This window comes from Oxyura jamaicensis, chromosome 1, assembly GCF_011077185.1.
Source record: "Oxyura jamaicensis isolate SHBP4307 breed ruddy duck chromosome 1, BPBGC_Ojam_1.0, whole genome shotgun sequence".
Classification (NCBI taxonomy): Eukaryota; Metazoa; Chordata; class Aves; order Anseriformes; family Anatidae; genus Oxyura; species Oxyura jamaicensis.
Window position 1 is genome coordinate 164,473,928 of NC_048893.1, and position 17,949 is coordinate 164,491,876.

Genomic DNA, 17,949 nt, shown 5'->3' on the forward strand with positions numbered 1-17,949 from the left:
AAAGAAAAGAAAAGAAAAGAAAAGAAAAGAAAAGAAAAAAGAAAAGAAAAAAAAAGAAAAGAAAAAAGAAAAGAAAAAAAAAGAAAAGAAAAGAAAAGAAAAAAACACTATTTGTGGGATCTGTAATTTTTATTATCTCACTGTTAAAAAATAAGCAAATTTTGCTGAGGTAAGGATGTGCTATTTGTCCTTCATTTATTTTCATTAGGATAGCTGAGGTTTTATAGACTTCCAAATGTAATGTGCCCCACATATGCATATATATTTCCATCCTCTCCGGAACAGAAATATGTAAAATATATAACAATTTCAGTCTATATATTTATATGAGACACTGAGCTCCAGAGCATTGCAAAGTGTTATTCCTTTTAGGCAAATGAACTGTTCAGATTCCCAATAACTTCATAATGATTTTACTTGTCCTATTGCACACTGACATCAGAGGGCTCAGAAGTTCAGGCATACAAATATATATGAATAATCCCAAAGAATGTCCTTTTGTACAGAAATGACTGTGAATATATAAGCTCTCAGCCAAGGTCAAACACTGAATAAAATGAAAATGATTTTGGTTTGTAACTTTTTCCCTACTACAGTATCATTGCATTCTTAAAGAGGACATCAGATTTTTTAATTTTACTTTTTTACTTGCTTGAACTGATAATCTGACAACAAGCTAATATGGTGTAATCCTTTCACGTTTTCATATAGAATGGATATACTGAGAAATGACTAATTTCATATTTAAAATATTAATGGCTTGTAGTTTTTACAGAGCAGATCTATGTGTTATATTCTCGAGCTATGGACCAGAAAAGTAATATTTTAGAGAATCTTTCAGTTTTCTTTATTAGCTCCTCATTTCCAAGTCCTGCTTCAAATTGAAGATGACTCTCTACCAGATAGAACTGAAAATATTTCATCATGAGTGAATTCAGATCTCTCGTTTTCATCTATAAGGCATAACAGGCATAACAAAACTTGCAGATTTTAGTATAAACTTCCTATCACTACTAATTTGAAATATTCATGTGTTGTGTTTTTTGTTGTTGTTGTTGTTGTTGTTTTAATTTTTTATGAGGTAAAAAAGCTGTTCAGGGTAAAATATTATTTAGATTGCAAGATATGGTGTCTTCTTACAGACTTAAAGTACTTACAACTCCTTGGTTCTTGGCATGTGCAAAAATTCAAAATTCATCTTAATGTTAACTCTATATTTTTAGCTGTGAGATAATAAACTAAAATAAATCTTTTTGGATTATAGCTACTTAAATAGCTATGCTTTTTAAACAAAGTCAGTAGACCCATTCAATCTCTTAGGAAGATTTCCTTTCTTGGGTCTAATTTATTTAGACATCCAGGTAAGTTGGTGTCAAACTATGAAAGTCAAGTTTTTAAAAAATATGTAACCTGACATGTGGACAGTAGGTTAGTTGTAGCTAAAGGGTCTTGCTTGTCCATTGCCATTGTGTAGCTTGCCTTTTAAAAATACAATATTGTCTTACCAAATTTGTTTCCCATGCTTGTGTCACAGTGAATGTTTAAAGGTGATACTTTGACAGAATTCTGTAATTGCAAACACTTTAAAAAAAAACAACTTGCTGATTTCTGTATATTTTTATTTTTTAATATTTGGTCTATAAAATCTAGAGTCAATTTAATATATTAAGGGTAGGATTTTCAGAATCTTTTATCAGTAGTCTAGCAGCTTCCAGTGAACTCATTGGCGAAGCCAGTGATTACTTTCAATTCAAGACATTAAGACACAGAATTTTAATGTAAGGTTCATGATACTGGTTTTCTTAATGCTGCAGAACTAATACTTACAACATTTTTTTTATTATTATTATTATTATTTCCTATTGGCTGCAGTATGTTTTGTCTAGAAAATCTCCCTGAAGTTCATTAATAATGTCTGATGAGTCTCACATAAGAAAAAAGTGCATAGGATGGAGGAAAAAATATTTTAGGTAGAGGATATTCAGAAAGATGAATAATTGGAGTGCAGAGTGAAACTTTACTAATGAAATTCTGCTAGAATGGGTGCTAAGGTTATATAAAGTATTTTAGGTAAAGGACTAGATAGACAACAGTGCTGTTTTGCCATTGTTAGAGACTGCTGAGTTGGCCACTGTATTGCTTGAGATAGAGGAAGGTTCTGATGTCATAGAGAAAATGGAAATTACTTTCAAATTGAAGGAATGATAAACCAAGTCACAATATGGATTTCAAGATTGTGTTTCCAGTGCTTGATAAAATTCTGTTGTTCAATAAACACTAAGAAGTACCTTCTTTAGCTGGAAATAGAACAGATGCTGGCTGTAGCAAATATCAAACGCTGACTGTGAATCAAAAGAAAAAAAAAATGCAGCGGATCATAAAAAAAAGACACATGAAGGCTCTGGAATAGCCTTTAAGAAAGGAAAGAGCAAGAAACTCCACTGACCTACTTGACCTTCTTCATAGATTGCGCTATCATATGGGCCAGTGAACTAATGTAGTTTGTAAAAATGCATGTATCTTGTGTATCTATGATTAAAGTGTTTTGGTATCAAAATCTGTTTAGCCTCTGAACTGTCATTTTGTCATTTAAAGTGTGATATAAGTTTTCTTGCAATTAAAAAATATATTTTCTGAATAAGTCTCTTGCAGTTCTATTTTCCAGCTCTGCTTTAATCTGTTTTCAGTTTGTTCATAGCCCTGTAGTTGCAGGGAGCAACTTAAAACATCTGGCCTTAGACTATAGTAATATAGTAAATATGTATATATTTTTGAATATTATGTTATGGTAAATTAAAATATGACATGATTTTCAACTGCTCAGACTGTCAGACAAGTAGAGCTGTCCTATGTGTTTTGAAATTACACTCTTCATATTTAATAATATTTGCTAATTCTTCATGATTAATAAAATTTGCCTTAAAATTACATCTCATTGAATTAACAGTCCTATAAAATATGCCAAGAATAGTGTTCAGAGATCACTATTTTTAAGCAACATTTTCTAATATTGGATACTGTAAAAAAGGTTTGGCATTTCAATGATGTCTTTAGAAGTGAATTGTAATTATGTTTGAATTTATAATAAGTATATATCTTTTTTTGTTTAATTTGTATCTTTCATGATGTCTCTCATACTATTATACTTCATTCAACTCCTTCTAATTATAATCAGACTGTAGGAAGCTTAGGGCAAAAAAATGATTTTTTAAAAATCCCATTACATATGTCCTTTGCACTCCAGTATTGCAAAATATGTTTGTGATTTGCTATGGCTTTTTGTTGCTATTGTTGTTTTATTTTGAAATATGGTTTTGAAAGTGCTAGAGCAAGTAAGAAGTTTTATATATCTACAAAAGTGTTTCTCATACTGTAATGTGTCTATGTCCATATCTTGAATCTTGACTTGCCTACTGTTCTGGGATCCTCTCCAAACACTCAACATGGGTCTTTTAATACGCATTTATCGTCCACAGAGAGACATTGACAAGACAGAGAAGACATCTGTGTTTAAACATGTCAGTTTTCAAGACTTCTGTTTTGAGAATGCTTGTAACTAACAGTGTAATTGAAACTCTTGGCATAGAAGAATATAGTAGTGAGAATTAAAATTTCCCAAATCTGTATTAACAGTTCACAGGAGACAATATGGGATGGAAAGGGGGATTGAAAAATAACAACGAGAGCAACATAATCATTCTGTTACTTTGCAATCAAACAAATTAGTGGGCTATCATTTTGTAAAAGGTGAAGGATTTTTTTTAACACACAGTGATAATCAGATAAACTTGAACAGGTGGTATAAATTATTCAGCTTTAATCAGATAAGGATATAAATATATATTCTGTTTTGGTGTTGTTTTTTATTATTTATTATTTTTATTTGTTTGTTTGTTTTGATCTACATTCTGCACTGGTAAGGAAGAGTTACCTACAAGAACGATGAGAGCATAGTTTAGAGTTCCTTAAAGGAATAAGTGGAACTTGTTGTTGATTAGCTGAATGGAAAATTGTACCTATTTTCAAGAACTGCAAGAAGTAACTACAGGCCTGTCAGATTCACATCAGTGTCTGGTAAAATTATGGAGGAGATTATCCTGGGAGTTAATGAGAAACACCTGAGGGACAATGCAATCATAGGTCACAGCCAACATAGATTCACGAAGGGTAGGTCCTGCTAACAAATATAATTTCCTTTTATTATAAGATCACCCATCTAGTTAATCAAGGGAAACCAGTAGATGTAATCTTTTTGGATTTCTGTAAAGATTTTGATACAGATTCTCATAGGATCCTACTGGACAAAATGTCCAGCATATAGCTAGATAAAAACATAAACAATGGGTGAATGATTGTCTGATGGGTAGGGCTCATAGGGTTATGGTAATGGAGTTACATCAGATTGGTGGCTATTCTCCAATGAGGTCCCCCAGGGCTCCATTTTAGGGCCAGTTCTTTTCATATGTTATTTGGATGTAGGACTAGAAGGTGTTTTGAGTAAGTTTGCTGACGATACTAAACTGGGAGGAGCATTAACTCTGCAAGGCCTTTCTATCCTCACCAGAGAGATCTAGACAGATTGGAGAGCTGGGCAATCACCAACCACATGAAGTTTAACAAGAGGAAGTGCCAGGTCGTGCACCTGGGAAGAGGTAACCCTGGCTATACATATGGACTGGGCAATGAGACACCGGAGAGAGAGGGATCTGGGGATTTTGGTTGATAGCAAGTTGAATATGAGCCAGCAGTGTGCCCTGGCAGCCAGGAGGGCCAACCATATCCTGGGGTGCATCAAGAACAGCATTGCTAGTCAGTTGAGGGAAGTGATTGTCCCACTCTACTCTGTGCTGGTGCAGCCTCACCTCGAGTACTGTGTGCAGTTTTGGCAACACAGTATAAAAAAGGGTGTGAAAGTATTGGACAGTGTCCAGAGAAGGGCCACAAAGATGGTGAAGGGCCTAGAGTGGAAGACATACGAGGAATGGCTGAAGTCACCTGGTTTGTTCAGCCTGGAAAAGAGGAAGCTGAGGGGAGACCTCATTGCGGTCCACAGCTTCCTCACGAAGGGGAGTGAAGGGGCAGATTCTCTCTGGTGACCAGAAATAGGACCCACGGGAATGGTGTCAATCTGTGACACAGGAGGTTCAGGCTGGATATCAGGAAGAACTTCACCGAGAGTGTGGTCGCACGTTGGAACAGGCTCCCCAGGGACATAGTCAAGCCTGTTGGAGTTTAAGAAATGTTTAGACTATGCTCTCAGTCATATGGTCTGAATTTTTGGGTAGACCTGTGTAGAGGCAGGAGCTGGACTCAATGACCCTTATGGGTCCCTTCTAACTCGGGATATTCTATGATTCTGTGAAAATAGAACTGATCAAAAAGAAAAACCCTCTGGGACAACGGTGGACTGATTGTTGACAACAGAAAGTGGAGAGCTTGGTAGGATGACAAATAGGTGTATTTAATCTGTAAAAGTAAGAGCAGAGAAAAAGTGGAAATTCATTTTTGAGGCTTTTAAATGCACAAAGAAGGAGTGAGATACAGGACAAATGATTATTGGTTTTGGTAGTAGCGACATGAAAAACGACATGAAAAATGAAAGCTTAGGACTGAAATATATATGTATATAATAAACACAGACAGAAAAGTCCTGACTGAAGTACAGTGGATGAGTTTTGATTTTATTCCAGAGCAAGAACAGAAGACAGTGGCTTACACATCACTTCCCCAAGGCCTTACTCCCAGACTGTACAAATCCTTAACTTATGTTCCAAGCATGCAATTTATGGTTACATGGTCTAATGCAAGAATAATTGTGTTGTTACTGGTTCCACATATTGTCTATGTTTATAGACCATAAATAGAGACTTGTTTCTATATTACAAGTGGGATTAAAACTACCTGATTTCCATATATATATATATATATTTAAATTAGAAATGGAGTACCTTGACAATAATATTTTTATCATAGATAGTATAAACTGTGTATTTATTGGGAAGGATGAATATTTAGTCCAAATTGTTTTCCTCAAGAAATACTTCTGAGATTCTGGAGACTTTGTGTAAGCTATGTGGGTGTATGGTGTGTCTGAAACAGAGGAACACACTATTTCACATTCTAATAATCAATTATTTGCCCTTGTGCAGAACAGCTTGAACAGAGCTGAGTACTCAATCTAAACTTTCAGTGATGAGAAGTAGTAGTCTCATCATATATTTTGTCAAAGCTTAATAAGTTAAAGGATTAAAGCTTTTTAAAAACAAAGTTGGTTCTTTTCTGGTTATTGTTCATACTGTTATAACCCTTAGGAATTGTATAACTCATAAACCCAAGTTTAAACTCCATCTGATTATTAAATTCAGACTCTCCAGGTCTCTGTATGGAAAAGAATTTGCACAAGGACTGCTGACTTTAAAACTAGCACAGACAAATGAAAAGGGAAATGTAGGGCAAACAAGCAAGTAAACTTCATTAATCTTTAACTAATATTTCTTGTAAACCAAAAACTAAAATGAAATGAGAATTGTAAGAAATATTAATTCCAGTAGATGGCAGTCTTATACTGTGTATTTTCAAGGCTAAATTTAGACACTATTCATGCACTTCCCTATTTGTTTAAAATATTTAATTATTTATCTGTACACAAAAGGTGGGGCAAAATGCAAAATATAGTCATCTTCATGCAGTCTTTACTCCAGTAAATAGTATTTATTTTGCCAGCAAGAAGCCTCACTAATTGAAATGAATCATTGTCTACATCTTACCAATGTTTATAAATACCTAAAATGTGGGAGATAAAGGTATATGGCCAACCTCTCTTCAGTGGTCTATGGGAACAGGACAAGCGGCAATGGCCATAAAAGGGAGCACAGGATGTTCCGCACCAATATACAAAAGAACCCAGTGAGGTACTGGGTTAAAAGAACCCAGGGAGTACTGGAACAGGCTGCCCAGGAAGGTTGTGGAGTCTCCTTCTCTGGTGATATTCAAGGCCCATCTGGATGCCTACCTGAGCAACTCGCTCTAGGGAGCCTACTTTGGACCTGATCATCTCTGGAAGTCCCTTCCAATCCCTATAATTCTGTGATTCTGTGATCTGTCCCTGAATGTATTCTGCTTTTCTTAATAAATAAATAAATAAATAAAACCTATACTCTCACTCATACACTAATAGGCAAAATAATACAGGTTTATTACTTTTTTTTTTTTTTTTGGTAACTTGATAAGGATACATAACACTAATAAAAACAAGTACCCAAGCTCATGTAGACAATAGGGCTATCTCTATACTTTGTATTATCTCTTTAATTACCAGAAATTATCTGTGCTTGTATGGTCATAGTAAGGGTTAGATCAATAAGGTCATTCATTACATTCATTAACTTTTTGCAGAAAAAAATAAAAAAGGGAAAAAAAAAAAAAACACCTATGTTTAAATGACATAGTCATATATATCCATTAATATTTAGTTTCTCTTTTGTAGAAACAGAAGGTGAAAATATAAACATCTTCTATATGTTAATTATCAGGTTTTGGATATGTGTACATACAATTTATTAGTTTTATTATTATTATTATTTATGACTGATTACTATTTTATATTGGTATTCTATAATGCTGGTCTCTTCCTGGTAAAGAAAAAAAAAAAAGATTCTGTGAACATTTTGATAGGTGATTAAAAATGTTCTATCCCCTAAATCTGTTGGGATTATATCCAAAAGTAGAGAAAAAATATTGGCTATTAGCTAACTGGTACAATAAGAATTGCATTTTTTTGAACATTTACAACAGAAGCACCAGAAGCAAGACAGCAGCAAGACAGTTCTTGCTATGCAATAAATGTCAGTCCTGAATGTGATGAACCATGTATACAAATTTCATTCCTTCTTGATTAATATGATCTTTCAGTTTGGATTTACATCCTGAAACAACTATATTTGTTTTCTATTATGATCTTTTTTTGATTGTATTTTCAAACATGATGTCTATTTTAAGAATTAAAAGAATTGGGTAACTCTTTTTTATTTATCTGAAAGATCTATAGTCTTTTCATAGTCTCTTTTCTAAAATGGATGTCAGGCAAATTTCTTCTGCTGTCTACTCTAAAGCAATTTTTTTTCTTTATTTATTAGACCCTGTGATTTTATAATCAAGGTGCTTTAAAAACATTCTTTCTCAGTAACTGATGAACATTTTCAGGACATCTTCTTTTTAGAAGTTGGAAATGTGAAAATGTATTCTTCTGTCCCTTTGGTCATTGGTACTAAGCAGTAAAAACAGGAAAGGAAATAAAAGTTCTTAGTGTTATGTATGAAATAGATATTGAACACAACTATTAATGTAATGCCAACAGAAAAGCACACTTTCCAGCAACATTTTATTTAAGTCTATTTAGGACAATAACACAGATACTTAATGTATTCCTGTGCAAATTAGGAATATTTCTGTAAAAATTGTTTTAAAAAAATCTGCAGCAAAGCAGATTTATATGAATTAACATGGAAATGATCTAGTTGAAGTATACTGCATCTATCTCTACAGTAGAGATAGATCTGTCAGATAGTTCACAAAGTATAGTTGCAAAACAAGTAATTAATGCTGTCAGATAATTCACAAAGTAAAGTTTCAGAACAAGTAATTAATGCTACATGAATATTGTTCATTGATATTTTTCTATTTTCGACATTATAAGCTATTCAGCTGTACAAGTATTTTTTGAGGTGTTTAAATAGCAGTTGTGCAGAATCCCTTCTGTTTTTCTTTCTTTATTGCTATTGAGCCCATGTTCATAGGGACACTTACCTTAGGTCATTTAAAATTTCCTAATCTGGAAATATGGCTATGGAATGTGACTCTCATCAGTATTTCTGAGACCATCTTTGTTTTGGTTTGGTTTGGTTTTGGGGTGTTCTTGTGGAATTGTAATAGATTGGGCTACTTACATCATTATTCATCATTATTTCCAAAAAAGTCTAGGAGATCAAAGTATAAAATATTAAGCAATATGTAAGCATAAATTTATATAAATTCAGCCATTCAGTGAATGAGACCTGGGAAATCTCTGGAGATTTGTTCTTCAGGATAGATGGAGATGTCTTGCCATATTCCACATGGCAATGAGCAATGCTTTACAGTCCCCCACAAAAAGAGGCAGTGAGCTGATTCAGCCTTGAAAACTATGTAGCCATGTCATTTTTGCTGTATTAATATGAATGTAATTATAAATGCTGTTGGAACCACATAGAGAATTGCACAGGAGACTGCCCTATTTTACATGACTCACTGGTTTAGACAGCACTTGTTCTGTGATGTGTACATATTTCTGCTTGTTCAGTAAAAACAGCTTTATGAGGCTGCGCAGTTCATGACAGTATTTTGAATCTCTTTTAAGTCTCCTTGTGCAAAGATCATTATTGCAAAAAGATCAAGGTTAGACAAGATCACAGTAAAAATTAATGTCTAAAGAGAAAAGGAGGAAGGATTTAGTATCTTATGTCCAAAGAAAGAAGAGGAATCTTTGCTTCTCTTTTGCTGGTTTGAATCTAACTTGAGTTTATCAATATAATTTAAATCTCAAACAGCTTCTCTCTATTTTATACTGGTTTAAGCTTTGAAATATGACAAATATTTCCAAATGTCTATTGTAATAACAGATGTTATTGTTATTTATTAAAACATCCATTTTTTCTTGACCCATGACATCTTTTAACTTGATGATTTCCATTGCTGATGAATTTCATTCATGCATTGAAATTCTTTTTTTTTTTGGTTTTGTTTTGTTTTGTTTGTTTGTTTTGTTTTGTTTTTTAATTGCCACAGTTGAACCTTAGCTTAAAACAGTTGCTTCTGAACCCTCTATAACACTGAATAACTTCTGCAATGGATTTTTACTGTAATTTCTATGTTTTTAATATTTTTTTTTAAACAAGACATTTTGTGTAAACCCCTCTCCCCCCCTTTTTTCAGTCAGAGAACAGGAATCTGTGTGAAAAAAATGATTTAACTTTTAATTTAAGCAACAACTATAACAAAAACACTTGCTCATTGCATACAGTTAATGTTCCTCCTAGAGGCCAAATTCCATCATTTGGTGATGATCATTTGATCATTTGATCATTTGATCATGATCATTTGGTTTCATGATGGTGCAGAGCAGTCACTATATCCACATTAAAAAGTGGATTTATTTAATACTGATTTATTCTTTCAGTCTTTCATTTGCAAGCCAATATAGTCCATCACATCTTGTAATTCAAATCCTTTCTTTTTCCTCACTTACTTGGAGGAATGTCTGGATAATTCTGGAATAATTTTGGGGGGGTAATTTAATTTTTTTTTTTTTTTTTTTGTAATCAAAAAATATTTAAAATTAATCACACATCAGAAGATATCAGTTGTAGCAGCATAGGGTAACACTTTCTGAAGCATTCATGTGACTTTGGAAGTAAAGTTGTATTAAAGTTTGGAGTACAACAAGAGTAAGAACTAAAACAGTTATCTTTGAAAATGCATGTTAGGTTCCCTTAATTAATTAGAAAATTGAAAAATGTCCACTGTTGACATACTAAAACTCTGCACTAATTTTTTATACATTTTACATTGAAAGCAAGGAACCTAAATTAAATACCTATGCTTCACATACATTTCATGCAGGCTGATATCTTATATCTGGAAAGAAGCATGAATTCTGCCTGGAGTACAGGCCAGGTAAATGTTTTGGTCCAAAATTCTTATTTTGGGTTTACAGGAAGATACCTTTAGAAATATTAGTTTCCTGACCTTGAATTCTCTCCTGAAATGTGATTTTGAGCACTTAAAAGAAATTAAACAAATTAAACAAACCAACAAAAGCCACTGATATTCTTCTACACAGGAAAATAAACAAACAAACAAAAACACAACAAACCAGAAAATGTGGGACAGGAAGGGTAATTGATGAAGTATTTACTAAAATATCCTACTGGTTAGAAAAGTCATTGATGAAAGGAGAAGAACCATATTCTATTTCCTCAATATTCACTTTTGCATTCCTCCCCTGCTCCCAGGAGAACTGAAAGTTCTCACTCCGTTTGCTCCTTCGTCTCTCTGGTGAAGATATCCATCTTACTGGTATCTAGACTGGGAACTATTTAGAGTGGAAGCTTGCTTTTTGATTACTTGTCTTTACTGTGCCCAACACAATAGAGCTCTGATCTTTGATTGAGGTACACATAAAAGAAAAATCAGAACTAGATAATGGACTGACAATCTCTAAAATTACCCATCTCCACAGAAATCAGAAGTTATAATCATAGTTAATGTCCTAAACATAAGTAGGTGTGCCAAGATCTTTCCTTAACTTGCAGGAGAAAATAAATAAATAAATAAATAAATGTTCAAGAGACTGTAATTAGACTTGGCCCAATGACAGATGTATTTAAAGATTTAGAACTGATTTGCCTGCTAAGCACCAGATCCAATGTCTTATATCATTGTCTTTTATATTTTTAATTAAATAAATGAATTGAAAAGTATGATTTTTGTCATATCTTTATTCAGCATTCTGTCATGAGTAACTGGCTATCAGTTTATCCGTTTATCATCTTTAATTGAAATGCTTGATAAATAACAATAAAATAAAATAAAATTTGAAGAAAACAGTATGTTTTTAGTAGCTAGCCTTGAAATTCTATGTGATTTGTTTCAATAAAAACAAACAAACAACAACAAAAAATGAATATTGTTACTCTAATGTGATGCTCTGAAAATAAACATCAAGTTGATGCTCTGAAAGTAAACATCAAGTAAACATTTATTCAGTAATTCTCAGAACACCTCTCTGAAGTACTGAAGTGTTGCGATAACCAATTTACATATGGATAAACTTAACACAAGTCAAATGACTGGTCAAAATTCACATGTAGATTAGCAAAACTAAGAATAAATCAATGAATCTCTCAAAAATAATTGGATCACTGTCTGAGACCTATTGCCACAGGGCAATATCCATTTCATTCAAATCATATGGGTACACTGATGACTGAGATATATATATTCTTCTTTTTCATATGTTAAGTCTTAGGATACATTTAACACTATCATAGCAAAAAGAAAAAAATAAAAGGAATGTTGGTTCTTTTTGCTGACCCTTTAGCTTATATCACACTAATTTAAGTTATGTGAATATTTTTCAAGTATGATCAAGTGTTAAAGTAATGGCAGCTGAAGTATTACAACTATAATTACAATTATCAAGGAATGGCAACAATTTTTCTGTGTCAAAGATTCTTTGCCACTTGCTTCCTTGGTTCTTACTGCCATCACAAATTTCATTTCTGCCACAGTCCATATTAGCATGTCAAATCTTCAATTAATCAGCCTGTGAATATGCCAAGGGGTTCAGTAAGATATCAAGACCAAAAAAAAAAAAAAAAAAAAAAGTTAGTTCTCTGCTAATAGAAATGAATATTTAAGATACTGGTATGGTTTTGTGGAGGGTTATTCCTAAAATGGGAAATTAAAAATACAAGTAAGTGAAGCAATCTTGTTGGAAAATCTCAAGGAAATAATTGTACTGGGAGTCTGGAATACATTCAAAATCAAACGTGTAGAAGAATGTTTGCAATTTTCATACCATGCAAAAGAAGAAATCATCTTTTAGAAAGCTGTTCCAGGTATAAGCGGATGGGTTACTACTTTTAAAAGGTATCAAGAATAAACCTACCAAGAATGTAAAGTATACTGATCAGATAAGACAGCTGTGCTTTCGGGGATAAAGGAAGCATTACAAAAAGGCATGATGACTTGGACTCTGCAAGGAAGTTAATGCTAATAATCAGAGTTCTTCAGTCATGTAAACACATTTAAAAGAAAAAGTGATATCACTATGCAGGAAATATGATATTTAGATTAAAGGTTATCTAGATGCAGTACAAAATTTAATACTTGTTCTTAGCTTTCAAAATGATTATGATGATAAATATAGGGTCAAGGAAAAGAACAGAAAAGAAAATGTAGTTATGCAAATATGAATCACTAGAACTGAGACACAAGCTCACTGTGTTCAGATTGTGGGACCATAATACTAGTTGAACTAGCACATGCAAAGAGTTTTTATGCGTGTTTTAAAATTGGTAGTCATTAGACAGGAACAGATAAGAGTGTCCTTTTGTTGCTCTGCAATTTTTTGTCATTAATTTTATTTTTATTTTTAATCAGTACAATTCTACTTTTTGGCAAGGTCATTTGTCCAAAATCTGCTGAAAACAGTGATAACTTTATTTAGAGCCTTTCTTTCAATCAGGTTTTGAACATGTTAACAGAAGATTCCACTGTCTCCCTGGGAAATCTGTTCCAGTGCTTTACCACTTCCATTGTGAAAATTTTCCCTAGTACAACTTGCGGTAACTGTTTCTTGGCCTGTTGTACACATCTAAGAAGAGTGCAATTTCATCTTCTTAATAATATGAAGACTGATATTAGATTCCTCTCTCTCTTTTTTTTTTTTTTTCTTTTTTTTTTTTTTTTTTTTTTTTTTTTCCCCCACTGTCCAGGCTAAAAGAATCATTCCAAGATCCTACAACCTCTTTTCATATGTTAGGAGCTATAGGCCCCAAACAATTCAGTAGCTGTTCTTTGATCTTGCTGTAATTTGTCAATATATCTGCTGTCCTGAGATTACTCCTGGGAGTAATCACTTTCTGTGACCTGACTATGGATATATTAATGCAACCCAGTATGTGATTAGTTTTCATTGCTGGATGTATTGCTGACTTATGTTCAGAACCTCTAGAACTGTTTTAGCAACGCTGGTCCCTAACTATTCAGTCTACAACAAGTCCAATGGCATGGTGTCTAGGGGACTGCACAGGGGGACTTTGCATTTGTATTTGCTGAACTTCATGAGATTCCTGTCAACCCATTCCTCTAGTATATTGAGACACCTTTAAATGATAACCCTGCCCTCCAGCATATAAACAGCTCATTGAAATTTGAAAGTCATTCATGGACTTAATAGAAGTGAAATCTATGCTCTTCTTATGCACAGATATTACAAAAGATATTTAATGTTACTTATAAATAGTCACCTGCTAGACTTCACAGTGTTGACTATTACATTTTAAGTTTGGCAGTCCAGCCATCTCTTCACTCAGCTTCCAGTGGATCCATCCAGTGGATCCATCCAGTCTGTATTACCACAATTTAACTACAAGGCTGATGCAGAAAATCAAGCCAAAAATCTTCCTAAAATTTAGCTAGAGTAGCTGTTGTTATTCTATTTTCTAAAAAAAAATCATTTCATTTTAAATGGTAACCGGTTTAGTTGGGCATGACAAGACCTTGGTAAATATCCATGGTGGCTGTTCCTAATCACCTTCTTGCCCATAAGATGTGTGGAAATAATTTCCATAAGAACTTTCTCCATAATCTTCCTGGGGACTGAGGTGGGGCTGACAGCACATTAGCTCACTTATAGTCCTTCCTATCATTTTTGGCAAAGGGTATAAACATTTGCATTTCTCAGACACAGAACTTGAAATCAAAGGGCTTCCCTCGATTCCCATAAACTTCCAAAGAAGATACAGAGTGGCTTCATGATGAGATCAGACAGATTCTTTAGCACTTTTGGGTATATCTTGTGCTCTGTTTCATGGACATTTATGTTTGTGGTTCATTTAGGTATTAGCTAACTCACACTAAGATTGAAAAGGTGTACACCTCTACACCTCTACTAGGTGTCTACACCTCTACTTTTGCATAGTTTCTTCTCTTCCCTAACAAGGCATGGGAACAGACACACAGGTACAAACTTTGCCAATAAAGATTGGCAGAAAGTGTGCATTTAATAATTCAGCTTTTTTTCTTGTTCCATGTCATTAGCTTATCCTCTCTATTCAGCTAAAAACTCACATTTTGGTCTTCCTTTTACTGCTGTGGTGTCAACAGAGATCTTTGTTCTTGTCATTCATATTCCTCACCAGCTGAAACTTCAGCTAGACTCTGGACCTCTAAATTGCACTTTTACATGCCTGGGAAATATATCTGTATTCTTCTTAGGTGACCTCTCTCTGCTATCACTTCTCTTACACTTTTGCCTTTGAGCTCCATCAGGCCACTCAGCCAATCTGGCCTCCAGCTCTGTCTGAACATCAGTATTTACCATTCTTGTGCTTTTGAGGAACTTACATCCCTTTAAAACATGCAACCAGAGCTGCTCCGGTTTATGGGATTATGTGCCCTAATTTTCCATTAACCCAGGATGCAGGAAAAGTCCTTTCACACCTTGTCACAGTATTTTAAAGAATGCATCTGTAACCTAATTCATCTGTATATCTCTTTAATGTGTGAAATAAAATATTTTAGTTATGGAGCCTTCTCTAACTTCTCTCCTTCCATTTATTTCCCCATCTTCAAATTCCTGAATTGCAGTAATCTAACAGATATGCATCATAATCATTCATATTTTTATGCTACCTTCTGTTATTGGTTTCTTACTACTAATTAGTTTCTTACTCCTCCTCCTCCTCCTCCTCCTCCTCCTCCTCCTCCTCCTCCTCCCCCCCCCCCCCCCCCCTTCCTGGACTGAGTTCAAGCACTTCTTTTGCAAAACAATAGTTTTGTATTTATTTTGTGAACTGTTTTTCCTTGTTTGTGTTGACTTTGGCAATGTTGTTGAACTGTCATAAAACTATTCATAGTAAGAAAAAAATACATTACAACACACAAAAAAATCCCATAGTGATTAAATCAAACAGTCCATTTTAAAATAGAAAATAGGTTAAACAATTATCTTACATTTCCTCCCCCTCCTCCTCTTTTTATAAATAGTTCACACAATATTATTAGGAAATACTCTGAGATGGAGAAAAACATTATTATTATTATTATTCATATCAGAACAACATGAGTTTTTTTTTTTTTTTTTTTTTTTTTTTTGTTACAGTTTTATGTTACTTTTTGCTAGAGGTTTAGTTTGGAAATTAGGAGACATATCTTCTCAGAAAGAGCAGTCAGACATTGGAATGGGTTGCCCAGGGAAGTGGTGGAGTCACTGTCCCTGGGGGTGTTCAAGGACAGGTTGGACCTGGTGCTTAGGGACGTGGTTTAGTGGGTGACATTGCTCGTAGGGTGATGATGGGACTAGATGATCTTGAAGGTCTTTTCCAACCTTAATGATTCTATGATTAGTCATATAATTCTGATTACCCATACTAGTACACCTTCCATACTTTGGTCAGTTCTCCCAGAGGGAGACCTAGCTTTATATTTGTTATTGTAGCCATCAGTGAGGTTAAAGACTCTAGACCCTGGCAGAATACTAATACTTCCAGACCTCCAGATGCACTCTTACTAAAATTCTCTGTGAGCAGAGTTAGTGTAGCACTGCAGCAAGACTGATATAACAGCATAACTACCATTTCACAGAGTAGCTGTGCACACAATGTAGCTTCCTTCATGCATTTCAAATATGCTCATTTTCAATGTATCTAACATAACACAGACAACCCTATATAAAGAGAGCACCTTTTCTTCACCAAGCAGATCAGCTGTACATTGTATTCAGCTTTGTGGTATGTCAAGTGTAGAATCACACCTCTGATTTAAGTGCCAGCTGCTTTATAGGCACCATAAATAAAGAAGTTGGAACCTTTTAATCATCTTTTAATTAATTCCTTAATATCAGAAAAATATGAAGCACAACAACACATAGAAAACCTTTATTCCCCCAACATGGGAGGAGTATGACAGCATATGCAACTATCTTACTAATTCTTCTGTATTAAAATATAATATTATGATCGCATTTCAGCTCCTGGATGGAACAAAATGGTTGAAGTATAAATATTTTTCATAGGCTTTCTCACACATTTGCAGACTTGGTACAGATTTTATATAGCAGCATGTGATTATATACTAGAGCCATTGAAGGTCGGGGATGACTGTAGTTTGATTGAGGTACCAAGTCCAGCTATTATTATTTAAAAAAGATAAGGTGGAAGATGTCCATTTCACATGAATTCAAGGCAGCCAGGACAAGTTCTGGAACATAAATCATTGTAGTTACATGAAATACCCAGAAACTCACTTCTAGCCAAAAAAAAAAAAAAAAAAAAAAAAAAAAAAAAAGTCCTTGAACTCAAAGTTGTTGGAAGTTGTGAGTATATATGGAATAAGCATTTATATTCTTGTGCTCACCTTATATACTCTCTTTCCTTGGCATCTGCTTTTGACTTCTACTAGAGAGACAGGACACATTGGGTTGGATGGACCTTTGATCTGATGTGGTAGGAATCTTTTCATGTTCCCAGCTGGAAGCCAGAAAATGGAAATGGATCCCAGCTTTAACTTCCATCATGGAAATACATTTTTAAATATTAAGTGACTACGCAGAGTGGAATGAACCTCTTACAGAGGTTGAATACCTGCTGAATATTCTCTGATGTGTATTTACTTACCATTTTCAACAGCAAATTTCTCATGTAAGCAAAATAAATTGTTTCTGTGATGCAAGTATAGAAGTCTGTCATTGAAGGAGTGCAGCAAATAGCGTGACCTGCGTGTAGTTAGCATAGCTCTTGTCAAAGGCCCAGGAACTTTACTTTTGTAGAAGAAGTAGATGAAATGTGATCAGCCACTTGTCCCAAACAACAGAACAGTTTTAGTATGCTCAAGCACATAGATAGACAAAGTATGCAAACAACCTTTTGATATTCAGGAAGTGCAGAAGTGTCAGAAGGGACTGGAACAAGCACTCTGAGTGCCAGAAATGGTAACACAAAATATGCAAGTTCCAGCACAATTTGAAAAAGACATCCTATAAATAGGGGCACTTAAGGATACTTGGATAGCTAAGATTTTCTGGAAGAAACTCTGTGGAGTTAAATCCCACAGTTCTGCACCAGGACTCAGGATCCTTTTCTTAATCTCCAGGGAACACAGTGAGATGAAGAAGGCCCAGTGGAATTG